We start from the raw sequence: 18,066 nt of genomic DNA, 5'->3' as shown, positions 1-18,066 counted from the left end.
TGTTATTTTGTTTAATTAGGTTTAAGTAGTAAGTTTGGGCCTAATTAAATGAGCTATTGGACCAAATTAGCAAGCATGGGCCAAAACAAGAAAAACAAGGGGAAGAGGGAAAGGGTTCGGCCGATGGGCCCACTAAGGGTGAGTCTCGGGCTCATTTTGTTTAATTCCTGGTACGCGCGTGGTCCGTTTCGAGTGCCGTTAACCGTACCGGGTCTCCGGAACGTTAACCGGTCGTTGAAACACAATGCACTGGGTTTAACTTTTTAATTAAATAATAAATTTAATAAGTTCTTCATAAAGTCAAAAATTATTAAAAATAATTATTTTGTCGTTTTTCTGAGTTCCGTAAACTGAAAAGCTTTATAGGCGATTAACTTAATCTTAACGTTTTCTAGTTATTTCGCTGCCCAAAATAAGTTCATGAATTATAACATATTAATGCAAGTAATCCACTAGGATCAAGTATGCATTTAAATCCATTAAACACATAAAGTTCTAAGCAAACACCGTTAAATATTTAACGGACAAGTAACGATAGTAACGGAAAAAATCGGGTTGTGACATTACCCACCTGTTATGAAAAATTTCGTCCCGAAATTTTAGTGCACGTCCGCCGTGGTAGTCTCCTCAAGAAATAGTTGCGGATACTTTTGTCTCATCTGATCTTCACGCTCCCACGTGAATTCTGGTCCTCTACGGGCATTCCATCGAAATTTAACTATCGGAATTCTGCTTTGCTTTAGCCGCTTAACCTCACGGTCCATAATTTCAACAGGTTCTTCAACGAAATTAAGCTTAGGATCGACTTGTATCTCATCCAAAGGAATTACCAAACTTTCGTTTGATACGCATTTCTTCAAGTTAGAAACATGGAAAGTGTCGTGAACTTCAATGAGTTCTTGCGGTAGTTTCAGTCTATACGCTACCGGTCCAATTATTTTGGTAATCTCAAACGGTCCAATATATCTCGGACTTAGCTTGCCCCTTTTACCAAAACGCACTACACCCTTCCAGGGTGATACCTTTAGCATAACTTTGTCTCCAACCTGAAATTCTAAATCGCGCCTTCTAACGTCGGCGTAACTCTTTTGACGATCTCGCGCCTTTTTCAGTCTCTCTTGTATCTGCGCGATCTTCTCAGTCGTTTCGTGTATAATCTCAGGACCAGTCAATTGACTATCTCCTAACTCAGTCCAACATATGGGTGATCTGCACTTTCTGCCATACAGTGCTTCAAAAGGCGCTGCTTTTATACTTGCGGGATAACTATTGTTATAAGAGAATTCTACTAATGGTAGATTTCTATCCCATCCATTTCCGAAATCAATAACACACGCTCTTAACATATCTTCTAGTGTTTGGATGGTTCTCTCGCTTTGACCATCAGTTTGTGGGTGATATGCTGTACTCATGTCTAAACGGGTTCCCATGGTATCTTGCAAAGCTTGCCAGAATCTAGATGTGAATCTGCCGTCTCTGTCAGAGATAATGGATATCGGCACTCCATGTTGAGAAACCACTTCCTTTATGTAGATCTGTGCCAACTTCTACATCTTATCCGTTTCCTTAATCGGTAGAAAATGAGCTGACTTTGTGAGACGATCAATGATAACCAAAATCGTATCCTAACCTCCCACAGTCTTGGGTAACTTAGTGATAAAAACCATAGTAATATTTTCCCACTTACATTGGGGAATCTCTGGCTGTTTCAGCAATCCTGACGGTTTCAAATGCTCCGCCTTGACTTTTACGCAAATCAAGCACTTACCAACATAGGTAGCGAGGTCAGATTTCATGTTAGGCCACCGGTACACTACCTTAAGATCTTGATACATCTTGTCGGATCTAGGGTGAATAGAATACCTTGTCTTGTGTGCCTCGTCTAGCACTAGTTCCCTTAATCCACCAAATCTCGTTACCCAAATTCTATCTAAGAAGTATCGGGTTCCATCGTCTCTATTAACAAACTCCTTATCGATTCCTCGAAGTGACTCAGTAGAAACATTCCCTTCATTCAATGCCTCTAGTTGTGCACCGCGTATCTGAGAAGTAAGGTTCGTTCGAACAGTCATGTTCAATGGTCTAACTCGGAGAGGTTTAGCATTTTCCTTCCTACTCAAGGCATCTACAATGACATTAGCAAATCTCGCAGTCGTAGTCATTTAATAGCTCTATCCAACGTCTCTGTCTCATGTTGAGCTATTTTTGGTCGAAAATATGCTGTAAACTCTTGTGATCAGTGAAAACAGTAAACTTAGTACCATACAACTAGTGTCTCCACATCTTTAGTGTAAAGACCAAAGCACCAAGTTTCAAATCGTGCGTCGTGTAATTCTTCTCATGAATCTTCAACTGTCGTTGCATCAACACGCAACTAAAACCTTGTCATGAAGCATCGCAGTAAATTACGAAATCTTCATTTGAAAGGACCCGTTCATATACATTATAAACGATTCACAATAGTTGATTACATCGCGAGGTATTTGACCTCTATATGATACATTTTACAAACATTGCATTCGTTTTTAAAAGACAAACTTTCTTTACAACGAAAGTTGACGGCATGCACATCATTTCATAATGCATCCAACTATAATTGGCTTAATAATAATCTTGATGAACTCAATGACTCGAATGCAACGTCTTCCAAAATATGCCATGAATGACTCCAAGTAATATCCTTAAAATGAGCTAATGCACAGTGGAAGATTTCTTTAATACCTGAGAATAAACATGCTTTAAAGTGTCAACCAAAAGGTTGGTGAGTTCATAGGTTTATCATAACAATCATTTCAATATATTAATAGACCACAAGATTTCCGTTTATAAATATATGTACACTCGCAAGTGTATAAAAGTATTCTATAAGTTGTAGGCACCCGGTAACAAGCCTTAACGTTCATGTTTTACCCTCTGAAGTACACCAGATCAGGTGTGTTTAAAATAACCTCGAAGTACTAAAGCATTCCATAGTCAGGATGGGGTTTGTCAGGCCCAATAGATCTATCTTTAGGATTCGCGCGTACCGTACATAGACAAGTAGTTTAATGTTACCAAGCTAAGGGTATATTTCTGGTTTAAACCCACGTAGAATTAGTTTTAGTACTTGTGCCTATTTCGTAAAACATTTATAAAAACAGCGCATGTATTCTCAGTCCAAAAATATATATAAAAGGGAGCAAATGAAACTCACAATACTGTATTTCGTAGTAAAAATACATATAACGTCATTTAACAAGTGCAAGGTTGGCCTCAGATTCACGAACGTATCAATATTGAGATTCAATATTGCAGGAAAGTACGTAGACGCAACGGAGATGATAAACACTAGATTGACCTCACGAGCATACCCATGAACCATACCCATCACCTCCATAGCTATAACCCATAATTTCCTTAGCTTCGACTCATTCAAAAAAACTATTTTGAAATCACTCGGACAGCACTCCGTCGATTGAGAGAGTTTAGAGAAAAATATTTTCAAGTTTCTATGAAATAATGAAACCTATTGAATTCTATTTATAATGGATTTTTGAATTATTAAAGTGAATTATTAAAGTATGAATTATTAAAGTGAATTATTAAAGTATGAATTATTAAAGTGAATTATTAAAGTATGAATTATTAAAGTGAATTATTAAAGTATGAATTATTAAAGTGAATTATTAAAGTATGAATTATTAAAGTGAATTATTAAAGTTAAAGTAAAGTAAAAGTAAAGTAAAGGTAAAGTTAAAGTATAGTAAAAGTATAAAAACTATGTATTTATAATACGCGTATAAATATATAATATTAATTTAAATCGTTATATATATTTAATGAAATAAAATATAAATATCGTTATATTTATTATACTTGTTAAGTAATGAGTTGTCAAAAGTGATTCTAGATATTTATAAAAGTTATATACGTTTTAATAATAAAGTTCTTTTTAAACTGAAAACGTCTTTGTACGTTTGAAAATAGATTAATAGAATATTATGGAAACCAATTCTCCACTAACTTTTGTCTAATTTTCGTAAATGACACTTTTTGTTTTTATTTATAAATAGCTTTACAATTATTCTGAATATCGTTAAGAGGAATAGATTTTCTCAAATCATAGTGGACCTCTCAACAGAGACTTGTAATCCTAATTCAATGTTTCTGATAATTCAATCATTTAATATATTTTTTTTAATTTCGTCGAAAATCATATTGAAACAAATACGTTCGTGTAAAGTATTATACGTTTAATACTTTATTAATATTCTCAAGTTATAATATATATATATATATACATATACATATACATATCTATTTATATATAACGGTTCGTGAATCGTCGGAATTTGTTCGAGGTTATAATGAATGTATGAACATAGTTTAAAATTCTTGAGATTTAACTTAACAAACTTTGCTTATCGTGTCGGAATAATATAAAGATTAAATTTGGTCGGAAATTTTTGGGTCGTCATAGTACCTACCCGTTAAAGAAATTTCGTCCCCGAAATTTGATAGAGGTCGTCATGACTAACAATGAGAATGTTATTATAACGATTATAGAGTTTTATCATGTTCAAGAAGAATGGATAAAATAATTCGATTACTCGAAGCGTGTGAGTGAAGTTATCGTAAATGAATGAAATAAGATAATGGTGATTCATCGTATCTTTTGACGTCATCACGATTGGATTTGATTATTCGGCGATTAAGGAAATTATGATCCTCTTCGAATTAATGCGATAATCCATTTTGATTTCTCTGTCGGATATTTCACTATAAATCCACCTCATTTGTTTTCTTACAACTCACACCTTCTCAACTCATATTTTAAAGTATTTGTCAATATGCTTCATCCAGTGCTGATTCTTGATATACTCCTCACTTTCATATCCGTCGCTCTTCTTTTTCATCTGCCTCCGGAAGAATCTATTTACTTCTACTATACTCTTGGTTTTATAGTGTTTTTAGTTCTCCCGTGTCTTTGTATTGCTATATGCATTGATATATACTGTTTGTGATTTCTGGGTTGTTGTTGGGTTTTATATCTTCCCTTATATTTCAAAGTCCTTGCTTCTTCTATAATTATTGTCATCCACAGTTAATGCTCTCTTCTATTTGCTATGATTTATACTCCCATTTCTAGTTCGGAGCTTTGTCCTTTCGTTTCTTCTTCTTGTGATTAAGCACCGCTTGTAATGGTCCAGAATTCGCAGATATAAATTTAGGAATGAACATTTTTAATGTTCTAGGAAGGAAATTGTAATGACACGATCTTGACTTGTCAAATTATCAGAATACCTCGGAAAAGGCCGAATCATCAAGAAATATTTTCTTGATATTTAGAGATCAAAGAGAATACAAGAGTCGTGTAACATAGCACATGATGACGTTATGATCTGTGACTCATCATATTCCATTTAGAAACTCAGCATGAATTACTGTAATATAATCACGTTGATCAAGTGTCATTATATTATACTAACTCATGCTTCAGCTCCCAACACTTCTTCAAGAATATTCCTATTTTAAACTCGAATGTTTCAGAATTTAGAAACTAAAATAGTTTCTTTTATGATATAATACAAATAGCGCGCAGAGGTAAATGATTTCAGATAAGAATAATTATAAAAATATCTTCAGAAGTATAGATGATATTTATAATGAAAGATACGATGATATCTTAGAATGTCTAATATCAGAGGATGATGAAGGATATTGTCCGCATGGGTTTAGAGTCAGGAGCAAGGTATTCGTTAATGACTTCAGCAAGTACTGAATCATTTGGATTCTTTGAAGGCAGGTTCAGCCTTTGTGATTTGTCCACAGCCTCCTTCATACTTTGCTCAATCCGTTTTCCAGTTCCAAAGCTTCTCTTTTTCTGAGCTTTGCCAATATACTATCCTTTATCATCCAACTTTTTACTGTTAAGGTCGTTTACAGTTTTTGCTGCTTCATCAGCATTTTTCAAAATTTCAAGAACTGGTTCGCAGTTTAGGGTGTTTTTCAGAAATTTCTCATTCAAAGAATGTAAGTCTTGGAGGTAGACATTGTGTGTATATGTAATTGTTGATGTAGACATGCTGCGAGGTATCAAAATACTGATTGCTGATTCTCAATAATTGGTATGGCAATTCTTGTTATAAGGTACGAATGAGTATATGATAGGGTTTCGATAATTATAATGATTTTTTTTTGGAAAGTCAAAGATCAGTGAAGTTGTTGGTAAGTTTATTGCTAATGTAGTGAATATAAACGATTCCCCGGTAATGTTGGCGAAAGGGCAACGTATCTATCGAGGTTATAATGAGACTGTTTTGATTGAGAAGTCGAAGTTGACTTGCTGGAGCTGTGACAAAACTGTCTATTTTGAAACGGAATTGAAAAGTTATTTTAGCTAGTAAATGCCAAAGGGTCTAACACGGATACGTGTCGAACTATGACTTGGGTTTTGAGAGTTTTTCAGGTGTATAACTGTGGGTAACATGTGGTTGGATCATCATCTCGATTGTTCCTTAGTTGAAGTGTCTTCATGAATTTCGAAAGGTTTGAGCACATATTGTAATCGTTAATACATATGATGTGCTAACATAGTTTTGAAGTCAAAGTATAGCTTTAAAAGATATAGGAATCTAAGAGTGATGATACTTGTTATATTTCAAATTGAATTATGCAATTTCAAAATCAGAATATGTAATTGAATTTGAATGAGTATGATTGTTTTGATTTATATGAAAGAATGGATATTGTTGTGAAAGTAGGGAGTATAGTTGATGATTGCTGAATCAGTTTCGAAAAATGTAATATATTAATTGTGAATTTATATATCTCTCGGGTATTACCTACCCGTTAAAAAAATTTCACAATTAATATTTTGTACAAAAGAAGTTTATTACAGTCTTTATGAAAATATATGTGTATATTTTCTTTAGAAGTAATATAGATTTAATGAGTTAATATTAAATTAAACTCATTTGTTTTATGGTTGGAACTAGAATTGAGTAATCCCTAAAACTTTATAAATTGCATAAGTATTTCTTCAATAATATTGAAATTATGAATCATTACTTTGTTATTTGTTGGTTTTCGTGAAATTCTTGTGAACTTCGCAAGGTACGAATGATGTTATTTGAAAAGTTTCGAGTACATCGATGATGAAAGTGTAAAATCAAACATATATTCAAATAATACACTTGATTTATTATGAATTGGATTTTTATTGAATTGAGACAGAGATTGTAATTAACGATGGTTAAGTTGCGGACGAAGGATGTACATCATTGCATATTTGTAATATGAATTAACTGAGTAGTTAAGATTCACACATAATAGCTTAGTACGGGAAGATTTATTATGGTTTAAAAATTTATACATATAAATCTTTCGATTGGAAATGAGTTAATACTTCATAACTCATTGATACAATATATTTGTTGTTGATTCGTAATGATGTCCACAATGATTCTTGAACTAACAGAGTTTGTGATGTTACAGGTGCTGTTGATTCTGACGATACTGATGGCACTGACTGTGTTGATGCTACGGTCCTGTTGATGCTGTTGGTAAAACAATTCTAGCTTGTAAATCGTACACCATTTTCGATCAAAGTTTCTACTCTACCAACTCCGTTCACTCATCCGATTTACGGTCAGAATTAAATAATCTCTAAGATTTTGGAGATTACAAAACTGTCGCAGAGATATCTCTTCAATGAAGTTTATGAATTAATACTTCATCGTTTGTTGTTGTTGATATTCCTGGATATTTACAGGGCGTATGACGTTGATGTTTGAGATACAGATTGTGATGTTGCGGTGTGGAATGTGGATGTTGTTGTTGGTGGTGGTGATGGTACTGTTGGTGTTGCTGATGGTGGTACTGTTTATGCTGATAGTGCTGCTGCTGGTGTTTGTAACCTTTGCACCATATTCTCCAAAGCCACTACCCGAGTGCGAAGCTCGTTGACTTCTTCTATTACACCGGGGTGATTGTCGGTTCGGACGAGCGGATAAATAAAATCTAGAATTTGGTGTAGTATGTAATCGTGACGAGATACTCTAGAAATAAGAGAGAAAATGGTGTTTCAGATAGGTTCGCCGGTAAGTGCTTCAGGTTCTTCGCCAAGAGGGCAATGTGGTGGATGGAAGGGATCACCTTCTTCTTGTCTCCAATGATTAAGTAGGTGTAACATCCCAAATATTTAAGGTATTATTTTATGTAAATTTTAATTGCTAAGAAATTATATGGTAAAGGTTGTTTTATGTTAAATGGATAAAAGTTAAGTTTATTGGTTAAGTTAAGAAGGACTAATGGTGCAAAGTTAGAATTAAGGACTTCCCTAACTATAGATGTGATGGGGAGGGTTGAAATTGCTAATAGACCAAAGTTATATTAAATAAAAGAAATTAGAAATGCTGGAAATTGAATTTATTCACAAAAAAATAAAGAAACCTCCTGGTTGTATGTGTGTGTGTCGACTTGGAGGAGGAAGAAGAAGGAGATCACCAATTGATGAAATTAAACTCATGCAAGCTTGAATTTAGTGAAATCTAACACACCTTAATCACTCTAGCAAGCTTTAATCTTCCAATTTCACTCTCTTGGTGCACAATTAGGGTTCTTAAACTCTAAAAGACAAGGTATGGATTTTGTGTCTAGGTATTGCTTGTATTGTGTGTTAATGATGAGATTATGCTTAAGAAAGTTGCTATTTGTTAAATTGTGCACATTTGAATAAATTAGAATGGAATTGTTGATGATTTTGGAAGTAATTACATGTATGAACTTGCATTATAGATTTATGGCATGATTATGGTGAGATTGATGATGTTCTAGTTAGATTTCTAGTCATGCACACCAAGTGTTTGTTAAAATGTCTCAATGAGAAGTTTATGTGTTCTAGCTAGAAATTGTGATGAAGGATGTTCATGTATGAACTATGGTTATTGTTGAAGGTTATAGAAATTGATTATTTGATAATTTAAGGGTGTTAGTAATGAAATTGGATTGTATGCACATTTCTTAAATAATGAAAGGATTAAAGGAAAAGTTGCATGTATTGCTAAGAAATGAACTAGTAAATGTACTTGATTAAAGTTATGAAGTTTAATTGGTAATATTCTTGTTTTAGAAAAGATGAGATCAAGGCTAGAATGTATGTATGTTGTGATTAGGGGGTTAAGTAAATGTGAAAGTATATGATAGTGTATTAATACATGAAAGTTGTGATTTTCGATTGAGTGATGATTAATGAGATTAGCTCATGTATAGGTGCTAATCAAGGAAAAGAGGTTACAAGTGATCAAGGAAATTCAATTAAGCAAGGTGAGTTCATAGGGGGTAATATGGGCGGGTCAAGAGTGGCTTAGTGTTCTCGGATTGCATCCGTGCAAGAGAGAAACGACTAAGTGCACTAGTTATGTAGCTTAGATAGAACTATTGGGTTAACCTAATAGTTGTATCTATGGTTGATGTTTAGCTTAGGCAAGGTTATTACATTGCTAGTAATCTTGCCTATGGTTTGTGTTAGCTTAGACACATTAAGTGTCTATGTATGAGATGATGATAGCTTAGGCATATTTAGTATGTCTATGGTTAGCTTAGGCATGATTACTAGGTTCGGCCTAGTAAGTCATGTCTATGGTATGAATGAATTGGATCCGAATGTATGCAAGCAACCAATGGGTTGAAGGATAAGTGTTATGATTTATGCCCACATGTTTTGTGTTTTGTGTTTTATTACTTTCCTATAACTCACTAAGTGCAAAAGCTTACCCCTATGATGTTTTATGTTTTAGGTGCTAAGGTCCATCGTGAAGGTAAGGAGCCCGTGTAAAGCACTAGAGGAGCATTGGCATAGCGTAAGTGGTATTGCAAGTCCCTTTTTGTAATCACGCTCTACGGTTACCGCTTATTAAACGCCAAGGGCTTTGAATGAGTCATGTTTGTTATTGTTGAACTTGGGACCAAATGATGGTTTTGATTCATGAAAACACATTTTGTTGTCTAAATGTTGTTTATAGATGGTTCACGATGTTAGAAACTGATTTCTGATGTTTGTGTATGAATTATGCAGTTTTAAATATGTTTGAGTATGATGAAAAGTGAAAAAGTTTGGTTTAAGTGAAATGTTGCAGATCAGCCCCCGGATTAGTGTTATGTCGCGCCGCGGCCAAGGGCTCCGCGCCGCGGCATATAACTGATGTTGGGAACAGAAGCAAGGCTAAGAAGTATAAATTTTCTTGTGTATTGTCGCGCCGCGACAAGGCTGGCCGCGCCGCGGCATAAGCCTTGTCCAGGCAGTAACCTTGTTTTTCAAAAAAAAAAAAAAAATTTACTCGATTCAAGGCGTTAAAAGTTGGTATCAGAGCTGTGGTTTAAGGGACTTGGATAACCCACGATAGGGATTATCTAGGCTTAAACCATTGTTGCGAAAGGATAAGCGGTTTAGGACTTGCATAAGTGTTAAAGTCGTATAGTTGTGCCATGCTCCATAGGGTAGAGTCATTGACAAGACCCATAGTATAATGAATAAGATTACGAATTGGTTTATGTAAGGAGTTTGATACTCGCTAGCCATGATGTCGTGGTAGACTAGATGTGTAATGAAATGGTGTAATAACAACAGGCCATTGCTATTACTTCATTTTAGTACACATGGACGTCTACTATGGTCATGGTGAATCGAGTTAGGAATTCTTTCGGATTGTTTGGTTTTGATGAATAATGGTGTTACCGGTATTTGAACTAATGGGTTGAATGTAATTTTCAGAATGGCTATTGTATCGCCAAACCGAGGTCAAGATGAGGATGATGAGTACGTCCGCACCCCATCCACGGAGTCTATAGAAGACTCTCAAAACGAATCGGAAGAAGTTAACATGCCAAATGACATTTCGGGGCAAATAGGGCAAGCCTTGATACGTTATACCCCAACCTTGTTAGAAAAGATCAAGACGTTGATCAATGATCAATTAGATGAGAAGTTAAAGACTTTTGTTGCCAATAACCCTACCTTAAGAGGTGAAGGGGGGAAGTGGAGTAAGGCAAGAAGAGGTAGAAGCCCTTAAAAGAAAGGATGATCGTTTTGAATATAAGAACTTTGCAAATTGCCATCCCCCTGAGTTTCATGGTAAGGTTGACCCTATTGTTAGTCAAAGATGGATTGATGAGATTGAAGAAACTTTTATGCTATGTGAATGCCCCGAGCATTTAAAGGTAATTTACGCGGCACATCAAATGAAGGGTAGTGGTTATGAGTGGTGGAATTTTATAGTTAAGTCTCATGGGCGAGACGTGGCTACAAGTTTCTCATGGGACAAGTTCCGTGAAATGTTTATGACTCAATTTGCTCCACCCGCTGAGGTTAGTAGGTTGAAATCCGAGTTTATGAATATAGAGCATGGAAGTAAGTCGGTGACCGAGTTTAATGCCGAGTTCAATGATAAGTCTCGATTTTGTCCGGACTTTGTGTCAAGTCCCAAGTTGATGATGGATCATTATCATGAAAAGTTGAATCCCGAGATAAGTGAGTTTATTGACAAGAGCACGTATAAGACTTTGGCCGAAATGATGAATAGAGCACTTGTTAGAGAACACGAACTTAGGAAGAAGGCGGCGTTTAAGCGAAAGTTAGATCAAGACTCCAAGGCAATGCAAAATGTTAGTCCGAAGAAGGGTAAGTTTGGTTCCGAATCCCTGCACAAGTCAAAAGGGGGTTTTGTGTCGGGTAAGAGCGGTGGGAAAGAAGCCAAGTTGTGTACTAGATGTGGTAAAAATCATACGGGTGAATGTAAAGCGGGTACCTCCGATTGTTACTCTTGTGGAAAGCCGGGACATAGGGCCGCCGAATGTCCTAAGAAAGGTAAGCAATGTTATTATTGTTTTGAGAAAGGTCACTTTCAAGCCGAATGTCCGGAATACAAGAAGGATTTAGCTAGTGGTAGTGTTAAGAAAGAGGTTAAGACGGAACCGAAGACTAGTGATAGCCGACCAAGGGCCCGAGCTCATCAGATTACCGCACTCGAAGCGAAGGAGTCCCAAAATGTGGTGTCAGGTACCTTTATTGTAAACTCTTTACCTGCGCATGTTTTGTTTGATTCCGGTGCTACGCGGTCGTTCGTATCATATTCTTTTTGTAAGCATTTTAATATGACCCCTAGTATGTTAGAACACCCATTAGAGGTTGAAATAGCGGATAATAAGACTGTGATGGTGTATAGTACCATTAAAGGATGTGAAATTATTTTGGATGATGAAAAGTTTGTCATTGATTTAATACCCATGCATATGGGGGAATTTCAAGTAATTGTGGGCATGGATTGGCTAGATGACAATGAAGGGATAATTTTGTGTCGTAAGAAAATTGTGTTAGTTCAATCACCTAGTGGAAAGGTTATATGGATTTATGGGGAACGAGCTAGGCGTGCTATCCCTATATGCACGTATGCTAAGGCTAAAAGGTTTTTGTCTCATGGGTGTTGTGCGTTTTTGGCACATGTTGTTGATAATTCGAGAAAGATTGTTGAATTAGATGATGTACCAATAGTTAACGAGTTTCCGGATGTGTTTCCAAGTGAATTGCCCGGTGTACCTCCCGAGCGTGAGGTAGAATTTAGAATAGATTTGATACCCGGGGCCACGCCAATTGCCAAAGCTCCATATCGATTAGCCCCATCGGAAATGAGAGAAATGATGACTCAATTGCAAGATTTGATAGATAAAAGTTTTATACGTCCTAGTAGTTCACCATGGGGAGCTCTGGTTTTATTTGTGAAAAAGAAGGATGGGACTATGAGAATGTGTATTGATTATCGAGAATTGAATAAAGTCACTATTAAGAATAAGTATCCGTTGCCAAGGATAGATGATTTGTTCGACCAATTACAAGGTGTAAGTTTCTTTTCAAAGATAGATTTAAGGTCGGGTTACCATCAATTGAAAGTGAGGGAAGAAGATGTCCCTAAAACGGCTTTTCGAACGAGGTATGGTCATTATGAGTTTGTGGTTATGCCGTTTGGATTAACAAATGCTCCGGCCGCATTTATGGATTTGATGAATAGGGTTTGTCGACCGATGCTTGATAGGTTTGTAATTGTATTTATAGATGATATCTTGGTATATTCTAAGAGTGAAGAGGAACATGCGGTGCATTTAAGACAAGTGTTAGAGACTTTAAGAAGAGAAAGATTGTTTGCTAAGTTCTCTAAGTGTGAATTTTGGCTTCGTGAAGTTCAATTTTTGGGCCATGTCATTAATAAGAAGGGTATTTGTGTTGATCCGGTAAAGATAGAGGCAATTATGAGATGGGAACCACCTACTAATCCTACCGAGGTTAGGAGTTTTCTAGGTTTAGCGGGGTATTATCGACGGTTTATACAAGATTTCTCTAGAATAGCCACCCCACTCACCAAGTTGACTCGTAAAAGTGTGCCATGGAGATGGGAAGAAAAGCAAGAACAAGCGTTTCAACTCCTTAAGGAGAAGCTTGTTCAAGCTCCCATATTGGTTTTACCGGAAGGGAATGAGAACATGACGGTTTATTGTGATGCTTCTAAGAAAGGCTTAGGGTGTGTATTGATGCAAAATGGAAAGGTCATAGCTTATGCTTCCCGGCAATTGAAGGAACACGAGAAACGTTACCCTACGCATGATTTAGAATTGACGGCCGTAGTTTTTGCTTTAAAGATTTGGCGTCATTATCTTTATGGTGTTAAGTTTTCCATTTATACCGATCATAAGAACTTAAAGTATTTGTTTGATCAAAGGGATTTGAATGATAGGCAAAGGAGAGGTCTCGATTTGGTGAAAGATTATGATTGTGAGATTTTATATCATCCCGGAAAAGCGAATGTGGTGGCGGATGCTCTTAGTAGGAAGTCGAGTCATCAACCGATTAAGATAACAAGTTTGGCTATGGTAATATCGCCTCGAATATTTGATGATATTCATGTTGCACAAGGTGAAGCGTTATCGCCCGAAAACGTGAGAAAAGAAAGGATCAAGGGGCAAGTTGATAATTTTGTGGTAGATTCCCGTGGTTTAAGGCTTAGATATGGGAGGATTTGGGTACCTTTGCAAAGTGGCGTTAGAAGTGAGCTCCTAGACTTAGCTCACAAGTCTAAGTATTCGATTCACCCCGGTGCTACGAAAATGTATAGAGATTTAAGGAAAGACTATTGGTGGCCGGGAATGAAGAGGGATATAGTTAAGTATGTACACAAGTGTCTTACTTGTCTTCAAGTGAAAGCCGATCATCAAATGCCTTACGGTAAGATGCAACCTTTAGAGGTACCGGTTTGGAAATGGGAGCATATTACAATGGATTTAGTGACTAACTTGCCTAAGACCCCTAGACAACACGATGCAATTTGGGTTATTGTTGATAGATTGACTAAGAGTGCATTATTTTTGGCAATAAGAGAAGCTTCTTCATCGGAAGCAATGTCTAAGTTGTATATGAAGGAAGTTGTTGCAAGGCATGGAGTACCGGTTTCCATAGTTTCGGATCGAGACACTCGATTTACATCTCGATATTGGAGAAAGTTTCAAGAGGAAATGGGTACTAAGTTACATATAAGTACCGCGTTTCACCCACAAACGGATGGTCAAAGTGAACGGACTATACAAACTCTCGAGGATATGTTAAGAGCATGCGTCATCGATTTTGGTGGTAGTTGGGATACTCACTTACCTTTAGTTGAATTTTCGTACAACAATAGTTATCATTCTACAATCGGAATGGCGCCTTATGAGATGTTGTATGGAAGGAGGTGTAGAACCCCGATATGTTGGGGCGAAGTAGGTCAACGGGAATTAGGAAGCACGGAAATAGTACAACAAACCACCGAGATGATTGACCAAATTCGTGAAAGAATGAAGGCGGCGCAAGATCGACAAAAGTCTTATGTTGATAAAAGGAGAAAACCGATAGAATTTCAAGTAGGTGATAAAGTGATGTTAAAAGTTTCTCCATGGAAAGGCATCATTCGTTTTAGAAAGAGGGGAAAATTGGGTCCAAGGTTCGTGGGACCATTTGAGATAGTGGCGAAAGTTGGGAAGGTAGCCTACCGTTTGGCTTTACCCGATGAATTGAGTAATATTCACGACACGTTTCACGTGTCACAATTGAGAAAGTGTTTGGCGGATGAATCAACTTATGTTCCTTTGAATGAAATTGAGGTTGATAATAAGTTAAGATATGCGGAGAAGCCAATAAAGATATTGGAGCAAAAGGTTAAGCGCTTGAGAAATAAGTCGGTTACATTGTTGAAGGTATTATGGCAATTTAGAAAAGGTTCCGAATGTACATGGGAACCCGAAGAATGGCTCATGAAGTATTATCCGTCATTGCATCAAGAGTGGTTCGCGAGGACGCGAACGATCCAAGAGGGGGAGAGTTGTAACATCCCAAATATTTAAGGTATTATTTTATGTAAATTTTAATTGCTAAGAAATTATATGGTAAAGGTTGTTTTATGTTAAATGGATAAAAGTTAAGTTTATTGGTTAAGTTAAGAAGGACTAATGGTGCAAAGTTAGAATTAAGGACTTCCCTAACTATAGATGTGATGGGGAGGGTTGAAATTGCTAATAGACCAAAGTTATATTAAATAAAAGAAATTAGAAATGCTGGAAATTGAATTTATTCACAAAAAAATAAAGAAACCTCCTGGTTGTATGTGTGTGTGTCGACTTGGAGGAGGAAGAAGAAGGAGATCACCAATTGATGAAATTAAACTCATGCAAGCTTGAATTTAGTGAAATCTAACACACCTTAATCACTCTAGCAAGCTTTAATCTTCCAATTTCACTCTCTTGGTGCACAATTAGGGTTCTTAAACTCTAAAAGACAAGGTATGGATTTTGTGTCTAGGTATTGCTTGTATTGTGTGTTAATGATGAGATTATGCTTAAGAAAGTTGCTATTTGTTAAATTGTGCACATTTGAATAAATTAGAATGGAATTGTTGATGATTTTGGAAGTAATTACATGTATGAACTTGCATTATAGATTTATGGCATGATTATGGTGAGATTGATGATGTTCTAGTTAGATTTCTAGTCATGCACACCAAGTGTTTGTTAAAATGTCTCAATGAGAAGTTTATGTGTTCTAGCTAGAAATTGTGATGAAGGATGTTCATGTATGAACTATGGTTATTGTTGAAGGTTATAGAAATTGATTATTTGATAATTTAAGGGTGTTAGTAATGAAATTGGATTGTATGCACATTTCTTAAATAATGAAAGGATTAAAGGAAAAGTTGCATGTATTGCTAAGAAATGAACTAGTAAATGTACTTGATTAAAGTTATGAAGTTTAATTGGTAATATTCTTGTTTTAGAAAAGATGAGATCAAGGCTAGAATGTATGTATGTTGTGATTAGGGGGTTAAGTAAATGTGAAAGTATATGATAGTGTATTAATACATGAAAGTTGTGATTTTCGATTGAGTGATGATTAATGAGATTAGCTCATGTATAGGTGCTAATCAAGGAAAAGAGGTTACAAGTGATCAAGGAAATTCAATTAAGCAAGGTGAGTTCATAGGGGGTAATATGGGCGGGTCAAGAGTGGCTTAGTGTTCTCGGATTGCATCCGTGCAAGAGAGAAACGACTAAGTGCACTAGTTATGTAGCTTAGATAGAACTATTGGGTTAACCTAATAGTTGTATCTATGGTTGATGTTTAGCTTAGGCAAGGTTATTACATTGCTAGTAATCTTGCCTATGGTTTGTGTTAGCTTAGACACATTAAGTGTCTATGTATGAGATGATGATAGCTTAGGCATATTTAGTATGTCTATGGTTAGCTTAGGCATGATTACTAGGTTCGGCCTAGTAAGTCATGTCTATGGTATGAATGAATTGGATCCGAATGTATGCAAGCAACCAATGGGTTGAAGGATAAGTGTTATGATTTATGCCCACATGTTTTGTGTTTTGTGTTTTATTACTTTCCTATAACTCACTAAGTGCAAAAGCTTACCCCTATGATGTTTTATGTTTTAGGTGCTAAGGTCCATCGTGAAGGTAAGGAGCCCGTGTAAAGTGCTAGAGGAGCATTGGCATAGCGTAAGTGGTATTGCAAGTCCCTTTTTGTAATCACGCTCTACGGTTACCGCTTATTAAACGCCAAGGGCTTTGAATGAGTCATGTTTGTTATTGTTGAACTTGGGACCAAATGATGGTTTTGATTCATGAAAACACGTTTTGTTGTCTAAATGTTGTTTATAGATGGTTCACGATGTTAGAAACTGATTTCTGATGTTTGTGTATGAATTATGCAGTTTTAAATATGTTTGAGTATGATGAAAAGTGAAAAAGTTTGGTTTTAGTGAAATGTTGCAGATCAGCCCCCGGATTAGTGTTATGTCGCGCCGCGGCCAAGGGCTCCGCGCCGCGGCATATAACTGATGTTGGGAACAGAAGCAAGGCTAAGAAGTATAAATTTTCTTGTGTATTGTCGCGCCGCGACAAGGCTGGCCGCGCCGCGGCATAAGCCTTGTCCAGGCAGTAACCTTGTTTTTCAAAAAAAAAAAAAAATTTACTCGATTCAAGGCGTTAAAGTAGGCTACGAACCCATCTCCAATTCATCCAGAATAGATAATGACTAATTGGTTGATCCATTCCGGTCACACTGCTTTCGAAACTTGAGTGGGATTCCATTTTGGAATCCGAGGGACTTGAACTAATGACGAATTCCATTTCGTACGATTGAATAAAGAATTTTTTGATTTGAAATGATTTTCCGGCTATCGGGTGGTATTCTAATTATATAGAGCAAAAGGTTTCGTAGATTACGGAATATGTCAGGCAAAGTTTTCAGTAACAGATACGCTAAGATATGAATTAGCAGATACGCTAAGATATGAATTTTGTCTATACACTATTCATGCAATCAATGCAATAAGATGTGTCTAGACTATGAATGATAAGCAGGTAATTTTCGACAAGAATGATGTGCAAAACTTTTGAAATGCAGACACGGTCGAAGTCCAGACTCACTAATACATTCTAACGACTATCAGTTAGACACACTAATGCAGACCTGGTTCGCTAAGACCACCGCTCTGATACCAA

Source organism: Rutidosis leptorrhynchoides, chromosome 9 (assembly GCF_046630445.1).
Source record: "Rutidosis leptorrhynchoides isolate AG116_Rl617_1_P2 chromosome 9, CSIRO_AGI_Rlap_v1, whole genome shotgun sequence".
NCBI lineage: Eukaryota > Viridiplantae > Streptophyta > Magnoliopsida > Asterales > Asteraceae > Rutidosis > Rutidosis leptorrhynchoides.
Note: the sequence above shows the minus strand (reverse complement) of the source record.